The sequence below is a fragment of the Elephas maximus genome, chromosome 11, assembly GCF_024166365.1.
Source record: "Elephas maximus indicus isolate mEleMax1 chromosome 11, mEleMax1 primary haplotype, whole genome shotgun sequence".
Taxonomy (NCBI): Eukaryota; Metazoa; Chordata; class Mammalia; order Proboscidea; family Elephantidae; genus Elephas; species Elephas maximus.
The window spans coordinates 88,718,934-88,737,699 of NC_064829.1; positions in this window are offsets into that span (position 1 = coordinate 88,718,934).

The following is an 18,766-nucleotide window of genomic DNA, read 5'->3' on the forward strand; positions in this document are numbered from 1 at the left end:
AATGTCAGATAATGAGATAGTCAATAAGTGAGGAGTGAGTGTAGATCATTTACCAAATATTCACTTAAAACACACCATTTAATAAAAATTTGAACTTTCCCAATGTGCAATTTTAGGTTAAATTTTAAAAATAATATTTATTGGACACCCTAAAATCACTTTCATTGTGAAATAATTAGCTTTAATCAGCTAATTTTAAGCTATTTTTTCCTGTGCTACTACCACTTAAAGGCAAACTTTTGGATATACAGTTATCCCTCACTATCCATTTAGGATTGGTTCCAGGACACCCACATATACCAAAATACCCCGATGCTCACGTGCCTTATTTAAAACGGCGTAGAATTTGCTTATAACCTATGCATATCCTCCTGTATTCTTTAAATCACCTCTAGATTACTTGTAATACCTAATACAATGCAAATTCCGTGTAAACAGTTGTTGACACTTACAGTTAATGCTCTCAGTCTTTGCAAGATCAAACAAGGGAGGGCTAGAGAGACTGAGGATTTGTGAAATTATCAGAGGTTACAACAGGGTATGCGTACAGATCATTTCATTTGTATGAATTCACTGTGGTGCTCAGCAGGTGGCAAATTCAAGTTTTGCTTTTTGGAACTTTCTTTTTTTTTCCTGTATATTTTCAATCTGAGGTTGGTTGAATCTGAGGATGTGAAACTCATGGATACAGAGGGTCAATTGTACTTAAATTACAATTTCCCTTTGTTTCACTCAGAGAAAGTTGTCCGTCTTCAACTATCCAATATTATTCTGTCATTTAAGATTATATAAGTTTCCTTTAAGGGTTTTAATGTAATTTTATAATTTTCATGATATATTGGTGTTATGAATTGAATTGTGTCCCCCCAAAATATGTGTTGCTGATCCTAAACCAAATACTTGTGGATATAATCCCATCAGTGAATTGGATTGTCTTTGTTACGTTAATGAGCTCTTATCAATGAAGGGTGAATCTTAAGCCAATCAATTTTGAGATATAAAAGGAAAAAAAATTAGGCACAGAAGCAAGGAAGCATAGATGGGGGAAGATAGAAGGCATATCACATGAAGATCACCAAGGAACAGAGGAACACAAGCTGAAAAAGACAAGGACCTTCCCCCAGAACTGATAGAGAAAAAGCCTTTCTCTAGAGCCAGTGCCCTGAATTCAGACTTCTCGCTCCCTAAACTGGTTGAAAATAAATTTCTGTTCATTAAAGCCACCCACTTGTGGAATTTCTTTATAACAGCACAAATAACTAAGACAATGGGCCATTTAAGGAAAGTGTTTTGTGGTTTACCTATGGAAACTCTGGATTTGTATTTTATTTCCTGACCCAGATTGCTAGGTTCATTCTCCAGAGGTTCTGATTGAGCCTGGTGTGGGGCAGGAAATTTACATTTCTAACATAAACTTAAGGAGCCCTGGTGGTGCAGTGGTTAAGCACTCTGCTGCAGTCCAAACCCACCCAGCCACTATGAGAGAGAAAGGCCTAGTGATGCACTCCCATAAAGATTACAGCGTTGGAAACCGTATGGGGAAGTTCTATCTACTCTGTCCTATAAGGTCACTATGAGTTGGAATTCAATTGTTGCCACCCAATAACAACAACTATGGTCTGAGTTGATGTTGATGCTACTGATGCTTGGACCACACTTTAGAGACCACTGATCTCTTCCATTTTTATAAAAATGCACAAATTCCATACATATTTCTTGTGGCCATGATCATGTTCCAGTCTGTAAGGGCCTTTTCTTTTCTTTGAGTTATTTCTCCCAACAATTACAACCAGGAAATGGTTGATATCTTTCACATAAAACAAAGATTTATCTTTGCAAATGTGTAAATCTAGATCACTAAGACACTGCTAAACGCTCTAGCCCTTGATTCATTTAACACCCCAATTACTATGTAGTAAAAAAAAAAAAATTTTTTTTTTTTTTTGTGTATCAATGAGAAACCTCCAATGAGATAGATTAACACAATAGCCACAACAATGGATTCAAACCTACCAATGATCATGAAGAATGTGCATGATTGGGCAATGTTTTGTTCTGCTGTATGTGTGGACATCATGAGTCAGACCCAATTCAACAGCAACTAACAACAACTTTGTATGAGAATATATTTTAGTAAGGTTGAACTGAATTTATAAGGGAATAAAGTAAAACCATAAAAGAGAGCAATTCCTTTTCTACTTTGACCTGCCCCCCTCCCAGGCAGTCAGCCCCCTCTCAGTGTAAAGGTAAGCACCCCCACCTTGGTTCTAACCACCTCCTTTCTGGTATGTTCTTTCTCCTCTTGGTGTGTAATTTCCCCTGACATTGGCTGTTAGTGAGTTCTACAGCAACAAGTAGATAAGCTTAGCCCCAAAAGAGAAAGAAGCTAATAGTTATGGTTTGTGACACTCTGCAAATCACAGAGAACAATACATTATTTTACAAAGAATTTGTGAAATCTCTTTGGGGCTGTCTCTCTCTCTTTTTTTCTTTTTTTTTTTTGCCAGCCTTGTGTTATAATCAAAGACATAAAATCTAATTTTTCCCAAGAAAAAACAAGGCTCTGTAATATGAATTATATTTTAAGACTCTCAGAATCACTTTTATTTAATTCAATTGTGCTGTAAATAGCTACATCACAGATACAACAGCACAAACAAAAACCAGACCAAACCCATTGCTGTTGAGTTGATTCCAACTGAGAGCAACCTTATAGACAGGGTAGAACTGCCCATAGGGTTTCCAAGGAACAACTGGTGGATTCAAACTGCTGACTTTCTGGTTAGTAGCCAAGCTGTTAACCACTGTATCACTAGGGTTCCAACTATGGTTTAGGAAAGTTTATTTTACTCATCCCCCAAGCAAAACTGAGCCAGGAGATGTGGACCAGCCTGCTGATCAGCACAAAAGAGCTAGAGGTTGGAAAACACACAGCCACAAGTGTGGTGATGTTGTACAGATTGACATTTTGACTATCAAACAATGCCATGTAAAATGCCAAGATGGAAGAGACAGAGTAAAAGTGCTCACCAGCACCAGGATTGTGTGGGTGGCTCTGGTCTTAGGAGAGGTTTCATGGAAGAGGTGCTTGTTCTGAATGTTTTGAACTCGCTGCTTATGTTTGGACAAAATAAGCACCATGGAGCCGCTGGCCAAGACCATGAGTCCCAGAAACACGAAATCAATGGAAGCAAGCAGGAGGGCATAGGGTAATGCATTAACTGAATGCTGACAAATACCAGTGCAGTATGCAAAATCACTTCTCATGGTGTTGTTTCTGTCATGGATTTGCCCACTCATGCTTAAAGGAGTCACAACATGTAATAGAAGATTGAGGAGCCAGCAGGTATAACAGGAGGAGACAATATGGTTCGAGGCTATCGTTTTGAGTTCGGTCCACCTGGGTGCACCGGAGCTGACCGTGATGGCCTGGAAGCCACTCAGGAGGCAGGTGGTGCAGAGGGAGGTCCCCCCGGGACACTTGGTGAAGGTAGAAGAGGAGTTTACAGCCCTCTGGACCAAGGAAATCTTTCAGCCCCAGAGCTGTCATGACCTGAGGGACCCCCTTAGAGAGAAGCAACAAGGTGTTGGCTGAACACAGGTGGCTGAGAATCAGGTCGATGGGCTTTAGTTTGTGTCCAGCAAACAACAAGCACAAGTGAAGACATGAAAGTGAGGAGTTTCCCAGGAGCCCAGCACCAGTCTGGAGGAGGGAGACAATCCCAAATGCCAGGTCACTGGGAGTTATTGAGCTGCTGATCATAGATTTAACATTTTCCTCAGAGACTGAGAAACCCGGAATTTAAAAAAAAAAAAAAAACTCTTGAAAACAAACACATGTAATTTATAATTGTTTCAGCTCTAGAGAAGTTGAGTTATAGGTACCTAAGAAACCAATCTCTGACTGAGGATTTCAGGGTTAGTATCATTAGACATGTGTGTGAAACCTGGACAACGAATAAGGAAGACGGAAGAAGAATTGATGCATTTGAGTTTGGGTGTTGGTGAAGAATATTGAATATACCATGGACTGCCAGAAGAATGAACAAATCTCTCTTAGAAGAAGTACAGTCAGAATGCTCCTTAGAAGCAAGTATTGCGATTGGACATGTTATCAGGAAGGACCAGTCCCTGGAGAAGGACATTGCACTTGGTAGAGGGTCAGTGAAAAAGAGGAAGACACAATGGACTGACACGGTGGCTGCAAGCATGAGCTCAAACATAGCAACGATTGTGAGCATGGCACAGGATCAGGCAGTATTTCATTCCATCATACTAAGTCAGAATCGACTTTACAGCACCTAACAACAAGAACATCATTCTACAGAACATTTCCAGGTAAACTTAACTCTCAACCCTTCTCACCTGCTGCTCATCTCAGCTTTCCTTTTGTGGAGGCCAAGGTTGTTTTTCAAACAGTGCCATCTACTTTTCCTTATTAGCACAGCATAGACAGTCCCTGGGTGGTGCAAAAGGTTAAGTGCTTGACTAGGACCTGACCTGTGACAGAGCCATCTAATAAAGTGTCTGTGTAATAACGGTTAATTAAATGTTTGGGAAAAGTACCTAGGTGGTGCAAATGATAAAGTACTCAACCACTAACCAAAAGGATGGCAGTTTGAACCTGCTGAAAAGCACCTGGGAAGACAGGCCTGGAGATCTGCTTCTGAAAGGTCACAGCCTTGAGAACCCTGTAGAGCCATTCTACTCTGCACACGTGGGGATGTCATGAGTTGGAATTGACTCAATGGCAACTAACAACAACAGCACATAGATACTTGCCCTTTTTTCTACCTGGCAGCAATGTGCCTAGGCCCAGTCATGTCAAGAATACTGGTTCCTTTTAATTAAACAGCCAGAAAACCAAGTTCTCTTTACCGTTAATGAAGAAGGGATGAGTACAGGACTCAGTAATTGCTAACAAGATAAAGGGGCAATCTATAGACATTCCAGGAAAGAATCTTGTCTCTGATAAAAGAGACAGGCATGAAATTCAGGGTCTTTTGATCCCACTCCTCTCTCCGTGCTTTGCGTTCTTTCCTTGTAAGGACAAGTTACTGGGGCTGTGAAGTGTCTATGAAGCAACCAGCTGAAGTGAGAGCCAGCATCCTGAGGATGAGAGAATGCAAGAACGGAAGAGTAGTGGTCCTTGAAAATCATCAAGTGACATAATTTTTCTTGGAACTTCTATCTCAAGCGTTGTAATAAAGTCAACAAGTGTTGTATTTGTCTTTCTTAAAGATATGATATATTTCTATATAAAATATGTTTATAAGATATATATTTAAACTGGGCGTCAGAGAGAGAGAGAAGCCATACCTGATCCATACCTATCTCAACACATGTTACATGACGTTCTTTCTTTTTCATGCACCAAACACATCACAAGAAGGCCATGAACATGATCTGCAGTCACTGGCTTGTTGGTGGCTTTTTTCTTCTGTGTTTCTTACTGAAGGAGCTCACTCATCCTCACAAAACAAACTCAGGCACAGGGCTCAGAATCGCGGAGAATTCTGTAAGTGGATTACAGAGCAGAATCTGACAACATGAAGTGATAGAGACCAAAATACATCAACTAATGGCAAAGACAGTATGCCAATCGGAGTATTTCTTCTGTGAAATAAAACCAAAAATGAACAAACAAACAAAAAAACCCGTTGTGGCTGAGTCAATTCCGACTCATAGCTACCTTATAGGACAGAGGAGAACTGCCCTATACGGTTTTCAAGTGCCTGGTGGATTTGAACGGCTGACATTTTGGTGAGCAGCTGTAGCTCTATCTACTTACTATGCCACCCGGGGTTTCCTGTGAAACAAAAGACAGACATAAACTTACACTTGAGTAATGATTAATGTATATTGACATTTAATGGGAGATCACCAGTAAGTCAGACTTTCTGGCTAGGTTTTATTTATTTTTAAGTTTATCCAGATAAACTTAATTCCAGAGGAAAACACACGTAAAGGATCTATGAGTCAGAGAATAAGTCAAATGCAGGGAAAGCCCTTGATGTACCTCTCACCACCGAATTGTTCCTCATTCTTTAAAGAACTTACTAAAATTCAGGAACATGTTCCAGAGGTTTTAGTGAATGAGGATTGGGCTCAGAACTAAAATTGAGGCTAAATACACAATGTTAAGTGTTAAAGGACATAACAGCAACTAAATGAGGGCAGAAATTGTCCGATACACAGAAGAATGGAGGTTCAGCTAGAAAGACGCAACAAAGAAAACAATGAGCAGTGAATAGACTCGAACACAGAGGTAGATTTTAACAGAATCAGCACCAGTGTGACCCCCTTGTGAGAAGGATGGGCAAGGCTACAGGAAATGTTTCCTTTCCCAGGGGGGTTGTGTCTTGCTGCTGGCCCCAGGAGAAATTCAGTACAAGTGATTCTGATCAGAGTGAATACAGAGACAATCAGAAAGGCAGCTTCCAGGCAGCCTGGCTTTGACGCCTATATTACAACTGGGACCCTGTGTGGGCTCTGGGACTGACTATGGCGTGGACAGACAGTCTCCCCAAAGTCCATAACAATGGGTGTGACATTTTAAAAAATTCTGCCACCCCCTATTCATCAACTGGCATTGTGCAAATCAAGGTACTGACATAGCTCTACCCACTACCCCAACCCCGGGCCCCACTCATTCCTCATTCATTTGGAGAACTGCCTAAAATTCAGGAATGTGTTCTCGGTGTTTCATTGAATCAGGATTGGGTTCTGCACTAAAACTCAGGACATACAGACTCAGCCCCACATCCTGACTGAGAGACTTGCACAGAGCAGTGAGGCTGTCCTGGATCAGCTCCATGGGCAGCTGACATGGGATTCCAGCTCCCAGTGATGAGCTTAGAATTACAATGAGGTTCTCTTCCCCGGTTCCCCAAGCCGCCTCCTGAGGAGGTGCAGCCTTTGCTCAAGTCAGTTTCCAGAATACCAAGTAGGAAATAGTCGTTACCATCATTTAATTCCCCAAATCCATGGAAAATACTGCCTCAGCAAAACTGGCATGCATTTAAACATTAGTTTTATTTATAGTTTTGTGAACACCAACTGTGATGTGCCCTATTTTAGAACAAAGGTTCCAAGTTTAGCAGCCGTAATTATGGAGGAGATGGAGAAATATTCTATGTCTTATTCTGAAATACCTACTGATCTCTGCAGCCAGGAACATAGGCAGAAAGGTGGCAATCAGTGTGCGGGTGGGGAAAGGACACCTGGACCCTGAATTATAATTATGACCACCCTGACCTCACCTCCCTGCAGATTTGACATTATCACATCAGCTCTGACAGCTCTGACACTGTGGGTAAGGGGACTTGGAGAAGTCACCCAATGAGACGTTTGTCCAAGTTACAATCATCATAACAAGTTACTAGTAAATAATAAGAAAGTCCAAAGAGAATACTGGAACTATTTCACTGACACAGCTCACTACTTTAACAAAGGGAGAGGAGCAGAGAATACTGAAACCTGGGGAAACAAAGACCCTCTGTGGGGTTACTTATACAGAGTTTGTCTTTTCCCCAAAATATAATTCCCCAAGATTCCTCAGGGCCCTGATTTAAAAAAAAAAAAAAAAAATCACACTTGGATGTCAGACGGAAGAAAATGTATTTTGCAGAAAAGACTGAGAAACAGATTCTACCAGGTCTTTAAGAGTAGAGTTAGAAGTCATCTGGTTTGCACTTCCCATTCAGTAAGGACCTCTGCAGCTGATAGATAACCACACATACACAGTATATTTTACAATTAGTATTTTACTATATTTCATCTATCATTCATCTATCCGCCCCTCTGTCTGTCATTATTTTATATTTTAATTCATTTCAGTACAACATGCAGACCTCAGACCACTTCAGCCCCAACACACCAACATGTGTGCCATCTACTAGAGTGTAACATTTATTCAGTGTTTGGGGGGTATGTCTACAGACAATGAAATACACAGATCCGAGCTGAACCACATGATGAGTTTTTAGAAACATGTACACCTGTATAATGCAAACCCCAGCCAAGAGGCAGAACATTCTAGCCTCCACAGAAAGTCCCCATGGCACTCCTGGATAAGCCACACCCCCACCCCCAGAAGAATCCACTGGTCTGGGTTTTAGTATTGCCTGTTCTAGAACATCATGTAAGTGGAATCATACTGTATGTACTCTTTTGTTTAAAGTTTCTTTAATTTGATATCATATTATTTGAGATAAAGTTCTGTTGTAGAATGTATCAGATTTCTTTCTTTTTTTATTATTGCGGAGTCATATTCCATTCTACAAATATACCACAGTCGATTTAGCCTTTCTCCTGTTGATTGACCCCTGGACTATGTCCTATATTTGACTATTATAAATAAACCAGCTATGAGCATTCTTCTATAAGCTTCTTTTTTTTTGGATGATGATATAGAAGGTTACACTCCCCACAGAAAGGTGTCTTGTCCCCCTTTCCCCCCTCCTGTCGCCCTTTCTTCCTCTTGCTGCAAACAACAGCTTTCTGATTTCTATCACTGAGGTGTAGTCTTACCTGTTCCAGCTTCTTTCTTATAAGGACCCCTGGATTATGTTAGGCTCACCTGGAAAATGCAATATAATCCCTCAATTCAAGACACTAAAAATACCCAAATAAACCAAAAAAGTTGCCAAGTTCCTGACTCAGAAGACTCAATGATTTTAAGATGGCTGTTTTCTCAGAATCTCATTTAAAAATCCCAGAATTTTTTTTTAAGTAAGAATTAGCAAACTGATTCTAAAAGACTTAGAACAGACAAATTACCTTTTTAATAGAAGAACTAATCTGGAGGACTTTAAGATCTGATTTCAAAACTTACTTTAAACGTCCAGTAATAACAGAGTGAGGTACTGGTGCAAGGACTGACAATAGAGCAAGAGAAGAGAAAAGAGAGTCTACATACATCGACAGCTTATTTTCAACAAAGTTCCCAAAGTAATTCAAGGAGAAAGGACAATATTTTTGACAAGTTATTCCAAAAATGTTCTTAAGTATAAAAAGAAAGAAAGAACCTCAACCTTTTCCTCAAAACTTTTGCAAATTAACTAAAATGGATCATATACCTTAATGAAAGATAGAAAGCTACGCACCATTTTGAATATATGAGGAATGCTCTTTGTACTTGCTTTAGGCCAAGATTTCTTACATAGGAAACTATATACATATATACAAATCATAAAAGAAAGATACGATAAATTTGTTAATGTCATTAGTTGTCATCGAGTCTATTCTGAAGGTCTCTAGGTTATGCAACAGTTTGAACTGATTAAAGATCTCAGGGTTAGTATCATCTGACATGCATGTGAAAGCTGGACAATGAATAAGGAAGACTGAAGAAGAATGATGCCTTTGAATTATGGTGTTGGAGAAGAATATTGAATATACCATGGACTGCCAGAAGAACAACCAAATATGTCTTAGAAAAATATAGCCAAAATGCTCCTTAAGCAAAGATGAAGAGACTTCGTCTCACATACTTTGAACATATTCTCAGGAGAGACCAGTCCCTGGAGAAGGACATCATCCTTGGTTAATAGGGGGTCAGCAAAAAAGAGTAAGATCCTCAATAAGATAGACACAGTGGCTGCAACCATGGGCACAAACACAGCAACGACTGTGAGGACATTGCAGGACCAGGCAGTGTTTCATTCTGTTGTACATAGGGTCGTTATGAATTGGAACCAACTTGATGGGCACCTAACAAGAACATATATTTTTACTATTCTGACTACTCTTAGCATCCTCTTCAACTCTCCCCGCAAGCTGGTGTTGCATAATGTTTTCGTGAATGAAAAACAGTCGCATTTTGGAGATGAAGAGACAAAACCCTTACCATGACCTAGGTTGCAGTGCAGTCACATGCTCAGCTCGAGTCTGTCCCTTTGCAGAGTTCAGTGTCTCCTCAACCTTCTCTGAGGACTTAACTTTTTTCACATTTCAGAGATGATTCCCCAGAGCTATGTCTACCATTAACTTTAAAAAGAAGTACCATTAATAGTGGTAACCAAGTATGGGAGGGAAGTAGAAAAGGGGAGTTTTTGCTTACGGGGCAGTGAGTTTATGTTAATGGTGGCAGAATAATTGGGAAAAGGGTAGTGAGAATGCATGCACAACTTGAAGAATGTTATCAATGTCACTGAATTGTACATGTAGAAATTGTTGAATTGGTATATGGTTTTCTGTGTGTTTTTTCACTACAATAAAAAAAGTTTAAAAAAGAACTATGTAAACATAATTAATAACTTTTTCTAATTTGCAATGAACAAGTATTTTTTGGAGATAATCTTAATTCCCCATCAGAGCTGTCATTTAATAATAGGAAGAATGATAATCATTTCCCAGAAAGGAGATGAGATCCTGGGGTTTACATGCATCTTACACAGGTGGTCCACCTGTGAAGGCTGCCACCACCGTCCCTAACTAAAATAGCATTATTAAATGCTCTCATTTTGAGAGAGACATTGGAGTCCTAAAAGGAATTAAATGTATCTTTCTGTCATTGTTGTTGCTGTTATTAGGTGGCCTAGAGTCAGTTCCAACTCATAGTGACCCTACGTACAACAGAAGTAAACACTGCTGGGTCCTGCACCATCCTCACAATCGTTGTTATGCTCGAACCCATTGTTGCAGCCACTGTGTCAATCCATCTCCTTGAGGGCTGTCTTAGTCATCTAGTGCTGCTATAACAGAAATACCACAGGTGGATGGCTTTAACGAAGAGAAATTTATTTCCTCACAGTAAAAAAAACAAAACAAAACAAAACAGTAAAGTAGGCTAAAATTCCAAATTCAGGGCTTCAGTGCTGCCATAACAGAAATACCACAGGTGGATGGCTCACAGTAAAGTAGCCTCACAGTAAAAAATAGGCTAAAATTCCAAATTCAAGGCTTTCTCTCTCTGTCGGTTCTGGAGGAACGTCCTTGTCCTCAATCTTCTTCCCATGGTCGAGGAGCTTCTCAGGCACAGGAGCCCTGGGTCCAAAGGGCGTGTTCTGCTCCTGGTGCTGCTTTCTTGGTGGTATGAGGTCCCCACTCTCTCCTAGCTTTCCTTCCCTTTTATCTCATGAGAGATAAAAGGTAGTGCAAGCCATACCCCAAGGAAGCTCCCTTTTACACTGGTTCAGGGATGTGACCTGGTAAGGATGTTACAATCCTACCCTAATCCTCTTTAACATAAAATTACAATCACAAAATGGAGGACAACCACAGAATACTGGAAATCATGGCCTAACCAAGTTAATACATACATTTTTGCGGGGGACATAATTCAATTCATGACAAGGGTCTTCCTCTTTTTCACTGACCCTCTACTTTATCAAGCATGATGTCTTTCTCCAGGGACCGATCCCTCTTGGTAACATGTCTATACTATGTAAGACAAGGTCATTCCACTCTCGCTTCTTAGGAGCATTCTGACTGTACTTCTTCCAAGATGGTTACGTTCATTCTTCTAGCAGTTTGTGGTATATTCAACATTCTTCGCCAGCGCCATAATTCAAAGGTGTCAATTTTTCCTTGGTCTTCTTTATTCATTGACCAGCATTCAGATGCATATGAGATCATTAAAAACACCATGGCTTGGGTCAGATGTACTTTAGTTCTCAAAATGACATTTTTGCTTTTTAACACTTTAAAGAGGTCTCTTGCAGCAGATTTGTCCAAAGCAATATGCCGTTTGATTTCTTGACCGCTGCTTCCATGGGCGTTGATTGTGGATCCAAGTAAAACGAAATCCTTTACAATTTCAATATTTTCTTCTTTTATCGTGGTGTTGCTTATTGGTCTAGTTGTGAGGACTTTTGTTTTCTTTATGTTGAGGTGTAATCTATATTGCTGTATGTAGTCTTTGATCTTCATCAGTAAGTGTTTCAAGTCCTCTTCACCTTCAGCAAGCAAGGTCGTGTCATATGCATATTGCAGATTGTTAATGAGTCTTCCTCTAATCTTGATGCTGAGTCTTCTTCATATAGCCCAGCTTCTCAGATTGTTTGCTCAGCACACAGATTGAATAAGTAGGGTGAAAGGATACGACTCTGACACACACCGTTCTGATTTTAAACTACGCAGTATCCCTTTGTTCTCTTTAAATGACTGCCCCTTGGTCTATGTACAGGTTCCTCATGAGCACAATTAGGTGTTCTGGAATTCCCATTCTTTGAAATGTTATCTGTAATTTGTTACAATCCACACAGTTGAATACCTTTGCATAGTCGGTAAAACACAGGTAAAGATTTTTCTGGTATCCTCTGCTTTCAGCCAAGATCCATCCGACATCAGCAATGATATCCCTTGTTCCACTTTCTGTTCTGAATCTGACTTGAATTTCTGGCAGTTCACTGTGCATGTACTGCTGCAACTGCTTGTGAATGATCTTCAGCAAAATTTAATTTCTGTGTCATATTAATGATATTGTTTGATGGTTTCCACATTCTGTTGGATCACCTTCCTTTGGAACCGGGTACAAATATGGATCTCTTCCAGTCGGTTGGCCGGGAGGCTGTCTTCCAAATTTCTTGGCATAGATGAGTGAGTGCTTCCCGCTTTGTATCTATTCACTGAAACATCTCAATTGATACTCTGTTAATTCCTGGAGCCTTGTTTTTTGCCAGTACCTTCATGCAACTTGGACTTTTTCCTTCAGTACCACTGGTTCTTGATCATATTTCAGCTCCCTGCTGAAATTGGTGTACTTCGACCAATTCTTTTTGATACAGTGACTCTGTGTATTCCTTCCATCTGCTTTTGATGTGTCCTGCATCAATCAATACTTTGCTCACAGAACCCTCCAATATTGCCACACGAGATGTGAATTTCTTCTTCAGTTCCTTTCAGCTTGAGAAATGCTAAGGGTGTTCTTCCTTTTTGGTTTTCTAACTCCTGGTTTTTCCACATTTCATTATAATATTTTACTTTGTCTTCTCGAACTTCCCTTTGAAATCTTCTGTTCAGCTCTTTACTCATCATTTCTTCCAATCACATTAGCTACTCTGGGGTCAAGAGCAACTTTCAGAGTCTCTTCTGACATCCATTTTAGTCTTTTCTTTCTTTCTTGCCTTTTTAATGACCTTTTTTGCTTTCTTCATGCATGATGTCCTTGATGTCATCCACAGCTGGTCTGGTCTTCAGTTGTGACTGTTTAAGGTGTCTTGACCATTCTTGAGACGGTCTCCATATTCAGGTGGGATATACTCAAGGCTATACTTTTGCTCTCGTGGACTTGTTTTAATTTGCTTCAGCTTCAAGCTGAACTTGCATAGGAATAACTGATAGTCGGTTCTACAGTCAGCCCTTGGCCTTGTTCTGACTGATGATATTGATCTTCTCTATCGTCTCTTTCCACAGTTGTGGTCAATTTGATTCCTGCATGTTCCATCTGGTGAGGCCCACGTGTTTAGCTGCCATTTATATTGTTGAAGAAAGGTATTTCCTATAAATAGGTTGTTGTTCTTGTAAAATTCTATCATGTGATCTCCGGCATCGTTTCTATCATCAAAGCCACATTTTCCAACTACCAACCTTTCTTCTTTGTTTCCAGGTTTTGCATTCCAATCACCAGTAATTATCAATGCATCTTGAGTGCATGTTTGATCAATTTCAGACTGCAGAAGTTGGTAAAAATCTTCAGTTTCTTCATCCTTGGCATTAGTGATTGGTGCGTATATTTGAATAATAGTTGTGTTAGCTAGTCTTCCTTGTAGGCATGTCGCTGTTATCCTATCACTGACAGCTTTCTACGTCAGGATAGATCTTGAATTGTTCTTTTATATAGCGAATGCAATGCCCTTCCTCTTCAACTTGTTATCCTTGGCATAGATCATATGATTGTCTGATTCAAAATGGCCAATATCAGCCCATTTCACCTCATTAATGCCTAGTAAATCTATCCTCAAGTGTTCCGTTTCATTTTTTACAACTTCCAATTTTACTAGATTCATACCTGGTACATTCTACGTTTGAATATATCTTAAAATCCATTGCTGTTGAGTCAGTTGACTCATAGCCACCCTATAGGACAGAGTAGAACTGCCTCATAGCAGTTTCCAAGGAACGCCTGGTGGACCCAAACTGCCGACCTTTTGGTTAGTAGCCATAGCACTTAATCACTATAACACCAGGGTTTCTGAATGTATCTTATGGTATAGAAAAAGAAATATTATGTGGATAAGACAATGTTTTCCCTGGGTTGGATACAATCACTGACTAGACACACAAAAGAGACGTCTTCCTTGGGAACCAGAGGCACAGCTCCACCTTTGTCTACCTGCTTTAGGGGATACAACATCACTCTTCTATCTTTGTCAAGACCCTGTCTGGAGTCTTTTTCTCTCATCCTTAATTGACCATAAGGAGCCCTGGTAGTACAATGGTTAAGTGATGGGCTGCTAACTGAAAGGTGGGTGGTTCAAACCCACCAGCCTCTGCCCCAGGGAAAAGACCTGGCAATCTGCTCCCATAAAGATTATACCCAAGAAAACCCTATGGGACTATTCTAGTCTGTGGCATGGAGTCGCTATGGCTCCACAGCACCTAACAAACAACTATCAAACATACTGATATTCACAAAACAGAGTGTAACACTTTAGGGTACATGCATTTGAAGAGCAATAAGGTAATGAGCAAATAATCCAAGAAGCTGGACTATATGAAGAACTAGACATCAGGATTGGAGGAAGACTCATTAACAACCTGCGTTATGCAGATGACACAACTTTGCTTGCCGAAAGCAAAGAGGACTTGAAATACTTACTAATGAAGATCAAAGACTACAGCCTTCAGTATGGATTGCATTCCAACATAAAGAAAACAAAAATCCTCACAACTGGAACAACAGGAACAGCATGATAAACAGAAGATGTTGAAGTTGTCAAGGATTTCATTTTACTTGGATCCAAGATCAATGCCCACGCAAGTAGCAGTCTAGAAATCAAAGGAGGTATTGCCTTAGTCAAATCTGCTGCAAAAGACCTCTTTAAAGTGTTAAAAAGCAAAGATGTCACTTTGAGGACTAAGGTGAGTGTGATCCAAGCCATGGTATTTTCTCAATTGCCCCATAGGCATCTGAAAGCTGGACAGTCAATAAGGAATGCCGAAGAGTTGACACCTTTGAATTATGATGTTGGTGAAGTCTACTGAATATACCATGGTAGCCATTCGAATTCACCACCTACACCTTGGGAACTCTACGGGGCAGGTCAATTCTATCCTATAGGGTCGCTATGAGTCAGAATCAACTCATTGGCAACAGGTTTGGTTTGGATTATTTTTGGCCAGAAGAATGAACAAATCTGTCTGGGGAAAAGTACAGCCAGAACGCTCCTTAGAATCAAGGATGGTGAGACTTCTCTCAGGTTCTTTGGATATGTTATCAGGAGGGACCAGTCCCTGGAAAAGGACACCATGCTTGGTAAAGTAGAAAACCAAAAAAACGCATTGCTGCCAAGTCAATTCCAACTCATAGTGACCCTATAGGATAGAGTAGAACTGCCCCATAGGGTTTCCAAGGAGCAGCTGGTGGATTCAAACTGCTGGCCTGTTGGTTAGCAGCCTGAGCTCTTAACCACTGTGTCACCAGGGCTCCGAAGGTAAAGTATAGGGTCAGCGAAAAAGAGGAAGACCCTCAATGAGATGGGCTGACACAATGGCTGCAACAGTGGGCTCAAGCATAACAATTGTGAGGATGGCACAAAACTGGGTAATGTTTTGTTCTGTTGTATTAGGGTTTATTAGGGTTGCTTTGAGTCCAACCGACTCCATGACACTTGTCATGGGTTGAATTGTGTCCTCCCAAAATATCTGTTGACTTGGCTAGGCCATGATTCCCAGTATTGTGAAATTGTCCACCATTTTGTCATCTGACATGATTTTCCTATGTGTTGTAAATCCTACCTCTATGATGTTAATGAGGCAGGGATAGAGGCAGTTATGTTAATGAGGCAGGATTCAATCTACAAGATTAGGTTGTAGTTTGAGTCAATCTCTTTTGAGATATAAAAGAAAGAAGAGCAGAGAGACGTGGGAACCTCATATCACCAAAAAGTAGTGCCAGGACCAGAGTGTGTCCTTTGAACCTGGGCTTCCTGTACTGAGAAGCTCCTAGACCAGGGGAAGATTGATGAAAAGGACTTTCCTCCAGAGCCAACAGAGAGAGAACAGCTTCCCCTGGAGCTGAATTTGGACTTCTAGCCTCCTAATTGTGAGAATAAATTTCTGTTTGTTACAGCCAACTAAGACACCAGGGTTTTTAATCTAGCAGCTGGAAGGATGGAAGGATGAAAGTACCATCAACTGTCATGGGGAATTTGGTTGTAGGAGGAATTTTCAGTGAAAAAGATGAGAAGTTTGGTTTTGGCCATGTTGAATCTTTCAAGTTTCAGAGGCTCCTGAGTGGAAGCGGAAGTCAAGAAATAAATGACGCATTGCATTGGGCAAATCTGCTGCAAAAAGACTTCTTTAAAGGGTTAAAAGCAAAAGATGTCACTTTGAGGACTAAGGTGTACCTGACCCAAGCCATAGTATTTTCAATCGCTTCATATATTTTTCATATGCATATGAAAGCTGGACAATGAATAAGGTAGATTAGAGAAGAATTGATGCCTTTGAATTATGGTGTTGGTGAAGAATAATGAATATGCCATGGACTGCCAGAAGAACAAACATCTATCTTGGAAGATGTATAGCCAGAATGCTCCATCAGAAGCAAGGGTGGCAAGACTTCGTCTCATGTACTTTGGACATGTTCTCAGGAGGGACCAGTCCCTGGTGAGGGACATCACACTTGGTAAAGCATAGGGTCATCGAAAAAGAGGGAGACCCTCAACAAAATGGATTGATACAGTGGCTGCAACAATGGGCTCAAACATAGCATTGATTGTGAGGATGGTGCAGGACCAGGCTGTGTTTTGTTCTGTTGTACATAGAGTCACTATGACTCACAACCAACTCAACAGCACCTAAAAACAACAGTTTTTGGCCATGTTGAGTCTGGGGTGGAGCTGTGGGTCATATGTTGGAGATAGAGTCTTCAGGTCATGTTCAACGTTGTTTTGGTGCCAAAACAATGGCCATACCTCAATCTCTCCCTTTTCTTTCCTATGCTTGATATTTTGTCCCCTTGTCATTTCTACTGTAACAATGGGACTCTGATTGCCCCCCACCACTCTAGCCTCTAGGCCTCACTCTTTCCATTGCTCACACTTTAATGCCCCCCAACATTGGTCTGCATTTAATGTGTTGTCAGAAGAACATATTTCTTTAATAGACCTCCAGCTGTTGTTGTTACTGTTGTTAGGTACCATCCATTCAATTCTGACTTCTAGCAACCCCATGTGACAGAGTAGAAGTGCCCCATAGGGCTTTAGGCGATAATCTTTATAAGAGAAAATCGTGAGGCCTTACTCCTGTGGAGCCACTGGGTGGGTTCTAGCTGCCAAACACTTAACGATTGCACTTCTAAGGCTCCTTTGAATGCCAGCTGCTCAGTTCCAGTTGGACTTTCCTGGGCTGAGATATACCCTCTGCACTGCCCTCAGTGGCTGCCAGGACCAAGGCCCTGCTGAAAGGTGTTTACAGAGAAGAGATTTGGACACACGGCCTCTCTGACCATTACTGCACCCTCACATTTGTTTCCTTGGGTCTTTAAAGGCCTCTCCAAGTAGATCAGGACTCTTAAGATAGTTTCAAAGTACCTTTTGACTATTTATCAATTATAAAGGTAAAATTATAGTGACTTTAATTTCAAGGGACTTGAGAAACTCAACTTTAACCAAGAGACCAAAGTGACCATCATATTGGAACACGGAGACATCATGAGTATCCTGAAATGATGTAATGAGGAAAACACAATAAAACTTCTGTGCATAAATATAATCATTAGTAAACAGAGAAATGAAAATTTTATTTGCCCATGTTCTTCAAAAAGGATGTTTGTTAATCGCTCAACTACTAGTTGAAAACTTGGTGGTTGAAACCCACCTTGAGGTGCCTCAGGAGACAGCCCTGATGATCTTCCAAAAGGTCACAGCCTTGAAAACCCTATGGAGGAGTTCCACTTTGCAAACATGGGGTCGCCATGAATAAGAATTGACTCAACGACAACTAAGAACAACAAGAAAATCAAACTAAGGATGAGGACTCTTTCAGATGAAAAGAGTCTAAAAAGACATGACAAACAATTGCCATGTGTGATTTTGAATTTCACCCTGGACTGACCAAAAAAATATCAATAAAGAGCCATATTAGGACAGGCAGGGCCAAGACGGCGGAGTAGTCAGACGATTCCTGTGGTTGCTCTTACAACAAAAACCCCAAAACACAAGTGAATCGATGATATATGACAATCTAGGAGCTCTGAACATCAAAGACAAAGTTGAGGAGTCAGACTGAGTGACAGGCAGAGGGAGAGAAGTTCAGAAACAGCAAGGATTTGCCAGGCTTGACCTGGATGGCACCCTGCAGGCTGGATTAGCTGGCATGTGCGGGCTGAGGCAAGCAATAGTACCCCAGATGTGTTTTCTGAGAAACTGAGTGATGGAGAGTCTGCACAAGCCTGCAGAACCAGGAGAAAGCAGTGCTGAATCTGCAAAAGTCAAGTGCAAGAATCTAACCTAACATGAATTTTGGGGGGCCAAAGGGTTGACTGTCATGCACTGAATTGTGTCCCCCCAGAATGTGTCAACTTGGGTAGGTCATATGTGATGTGATTTCCCTATGTGTTGTAAATCCTATCACTATGATATAGTGAAATGGATTA